Raw genomic sequence first — 4,690 nt, 5'->3', positions numbered from 1 at the left:
AAGCAATCACTGCCAATGCAATCCAGTTAGAAGACAACTTGATGATTGCAGGTAAAAAGGTGTCTTCGGAGACAAAATCCGTTAGTTCGCAAGTATCTGGGCACGAGCCAATGACGGTAAAACCTATTGCCAAGGAGCCCAAGATATCTGAAATGTCTGTGAGACCGACCTTACTAAGGCTCTCCAAGAATACTTTAGGGATAATCGAGCTCCTCAAAATAGCCATATGTACCCAAGAAGAGAGCAACAATGGTGTTCGGTTTGCTTAGGACCACATAGCACGAGTGAATGTCCCACATTCAGAGTCAAATTCAATGGGAATCGCAATGCATGTGGTAAGTATGGCCATCAATCTAAGGATTGCCTAGTACTTAAGCGTATGTTGGCAAATCAGGCACCAGTAGCCTGGTCAAACACACCTCAAGTACCCGCGCTGATGCCTGCACCACCTCTCGAGCAACCATCACAGCACACAGTTCCAAGGAACCCGAATGTAGTCCAGTCTGTGCCGTTACCACCGTCAGTGCTAGGACCACAACCTCCACATCCAAGGATTACCCCTATAAACCAGATGGGTTGTGAGTCATAGTGTGCGTGTGGGGATTATGAAGAGGAGATAGACCCCACTGTTTCATATGGGATTGATACGTTTGAAATGACTCCCCAGTACTACGTGGAGGATCATTTCGGGCAAGTCAAGCCTCTATATCAAGCGGCTGCTCTCGCCACAAGAGGGCAAAACCTTAATACCTTGGCGAGGAGACCACCTCTTCAATGCTACAATTGTGGTGGACCGCATTGTGTAGCGGAGTGCCCTAATAGGCTATAGAAGATCGCTACTCAAATGCAACCAAATCAAGGGAGCACATCGGGAATGCCGGTACTTACATGTAATCGTTGTGGCATAGATCATTTAATTGCTCAATGTCCACATAATCCTAGTGCACCCAAGATTATGCCATTGAATTTGGTTGAGGTCACCAACCAGGCACGAGAAACCACACCTGTTGTACCTGCGAATGTAGTTACACGGTCAATGCTTCAAAATCAAAACTACATTCTCGAAGAGAGGGATACTGTATCAATTGCTCGAGCAAAGAAAAAGAAAACGCGACGGAAGAGATCGCTTAATGCCACGAGCTCCAAGCCTAGTTCAAAGACTAACATAGGGACAGGAGACGACCCCGTGTATATGAATGATCCTGAAGATGATTTCGATTCAATAGAAACCATGGGGACCAAAGCCACTACCTTAAGGGAGGAACCCACTCGGGAGCTCAACGAAAAAGAATCAAGCGAATACATAAATCAGGGGAAACAGAAGAAAACTTCCTCGGCCCCACAACCAAGTCAGCTAATGCCCTCTCGGCCACCCAAACTGACTAAGACTCCCCAAGACAAGCCACGTGAGCCAAAAACCCTCAAGAAAAAGATTGGAACTTACCCAAACCCAGTTGAGGAGATTGAACAAGTGCAACACTTAAGGGGTTTGGTGGAAGAAACAAAAGAGAACTGGAGCCAGCAGACCCTAGAAGAATCAAAATTCCAGACACAGTGTTTCCTACACAAGTTCAGCCTCACAGGAGCCATAAACCGTTAGCTATACCTAGTATCATTTGGGAAGAAAGTGAGGGTAGGACATCAGGAAGTGGGAAAACACCCTTCTTGCTGGAAAGAATGTTTAGTGAGGGAATGCCTGACCCCATTGAAGAGGAAGTGATTCCATCTTCACCAGTCCCTAGCCAGGGGGGGCCAATATCTCGAAAAGTACCATTGAATGTGTCCAAGCCAATGGATTTCATGTCCTAGAACCACGATCATATCCAAGTTATACGGAGATCCTGAGCTATTCTTAGCTCTAATGAATGTATCCAAGCTAATGGATTTCATATCCTCTAAAATCAGAACCACGATCATATCCAAGTTATACGGAGATCCTGAGCTATTCTTAGCTCTTCGGGCATTTCTCAATGGAGAACTAAAGGCGGGGTTACCACAATTTGCAAATATGGATAGACCCGACATGCTTCAAGATGAAGGGGAACATTGGGATCTACAACCCAACCTAGATGAAGACTCGATCGTTGAAATACATGTTAACAAGTTGGAATAGTACTTTGAAGGTGACGAATCTAATGCAACCCTCCCCATTACTACCAAGGGATTAACTCTAAAGGGAATCCTTGATGGTGGTGCTGGAGTGAGCATTGTGACTAAAAACTGTTGGGAATCTATGGGAAGACCTCACCTTGAAGTCACAAACATAGTGGTTAAAATGGTAAACGAAACTATTGCTAAACCTATTGGAATGTTAAGGGACCTTAAGATCAAGGTTCTAGGATACAAGGTAAGACATATCTTCATTGTAATGGATTTCTCCAAGCATCCTATGTCATATCAAATGATCTTAGGACGTCCTTTCATGAGGGAAGCAGAAATGGTACATGACTGGTCGAAAAACCATGTCTACTTACAATTCTAGGACTCTGTCATTCGAGTTGATCTTGAGGATGGTCACGCGCATCCTTTAGGAAGCAAGGTTATCATCGATAATCGATCGGATACCACTATTCACTCCGCCCCATTAAGGTATTGCTATACATGCAAAAAAGAGACTGATGATGGGATTCTCTTTATATGGATGTCCTACCGGGTATGACTGAGTCGGATAACGTGGATTGGGTACACCTAGCGGCAACCATAGACACATGGGAAAATAGAGGCACAAGTTGGGTAACGCCTGAGGGGCAAGATATGCCACCATTAGTGCCAATAAACATGATAGGTGTTATGCACTTGACTCCTGATGGCGAGAAAGTGGCAAACTCCCTTGACATTGACAGTAACGAAGACTCTGACCAATGCAACTCTGAGTCGCCTGAATCTCAAGAAGAAACTGACTCTGAGCCTAATGGGGGGAATAAATCAAATATTCACCCAAGTGTGGAAGCAAGGTGCTCAAGGCCTAGGACAGTGACCTCCTGCAGTTCATCCGAGAGTGAGGGGGCAAGTGATGATCGAAGTGAGTCCGAATCTGATAGAAACAAAAATCAAAAACTGTTAGAAGGAATGATCCAAAGTCATGTCAAATGAACTAAGGTTGAAGGGTACTTCATGGCCTAAGGTTAAAGGCAATGTAAAAGCTAGAGGATCAAGTAAATGAGGTAGATTCTGTCATGACATAACTGATGATGTATGTAGTACCTCTTGTGTGTGTGAAAGGACAATGACCTTTGGGGAGATGGAGAGATTTTAGGAGATGCCTTTTGGCTCTTTGTAAAGGTTGTATCATGCCTATTTAAGAGGCTATTCCTAATGAAGAAACACGAATTCTATTGCCCCATTTATGTTGTTATTATGCTGTGATTAAGTCTCCCTAATCATGCTTAACTAGTGCTTAATTACTAGCTTTATGATATGGCTCATTTCCATCCACCATAGTTCATCCATTGAGTATGAGATCAAGCTCATTCATACATTTAGTATTCTAACATGGTATCAGAGCCACATTTCATTCCTAGGCCTAGTTATCATCATCATCTTCAAGGCATTAAACCATGGTCTTCATTTTCATCAAAATGAAGCTTTCCATTGAAGCTTCAACTACATAACCCTGGTCTTTTGCTGATTGCGGGCTGAATACTCAACCATTTCACAAACTTTTTGGTGCAAAAGAAAGCTAAGAGGCGGCGCTTTCAGCGTGTAGCTGCCCGTGAGTTCAATCGCCAGCATCGCGTCGCCATTACGCCTGCAAATCGGCGCTTTTTTCTGTAAAAATCGGCTACAGCAGGAGACATGGTCCATGGTTTACTAATTCCTTTGGTGAGCACTTTAGCAATGTTATGAAGCTTATACATATTGAATTTCATGAGCATTGATGCACTGTAGCTGCTGCTTCAAGTCATTCATCAGTTTTCAAAGTGTCTGGAGTGTTGAGGCTCATATCAGTGATTTACTCACTTGTTTTGGATGGTGTTGAGCTCAATAGCTTAGCAAATCACTGCTATTCATTGTGTTCAAAGCATTTTAAGTGAATCATTTGGGAAGACCTTCAATGAAACACTCAAAGTCAACTCTGTTTTAGGGACAGCCTTCATATGAATGGATAAGGTTTGAGCTAATCCAATATGATTTTGTACTTCACTATCATATGGTATTGTGATGATGTTTATCATGATGGAAAGTGATGCAGAATCCTCAAATGAATCATATGTGAGAAAATCCCTCAAAAGCACAAGAAAAATCAGAAAGCCAAGGATGCGGGTAAAAACTAGAACCTACTACTATCATCATGCTAGAGCTTTAGGGTTTGGGGAATTTCTAAGTAACAACATGCACTTGTATTGTGATGGTGCCTTCTAGTTTTTGAACTCTCTTATTTCTCATGAGACTAGACACTGCCATTGTTTGGTAAGACCTTCTCATGGAGATGTCATCTCAAATCCTCATTAAAAAATTCAATGGCCATGACTTCCACACATGGCAAGTCAAAATGAAGTTTTTGTTGATGAAAGATGGTGTTTGGGGCATCGTCAATGGATCTATACCTAAGCCCAACACTAGAGAAGGGGAAATCTCATGGCAAACCAAGGATGAGAAAGCTCTTGCTCTCATTGCTCTTGGATTGGAAGATAGTTACATTCATTACATTGGTAATGGTAACTCGTCACAAATAGCTTGGAACACACTT

The sequence above is a fragment of the Cibotium barometz genome, chromosome 33 (assembly GCF_041138505.1).
Source record: "Cibotium barometz isolate CiBa-2024 chromosome 33, ASM4113850v1, whole genome shotgun sequence".
NCBI lineage: Eukaryota > Viridiplantae > Streptophyta > Polypodiopsida > Cyatheales > Cibotiaceae > Cibotium > Cibotium barometz.
The sequence above is the reverse complement of the archived record's forward strand: the minus strand, read 5'-3'. Positions refer to the sequence as shown.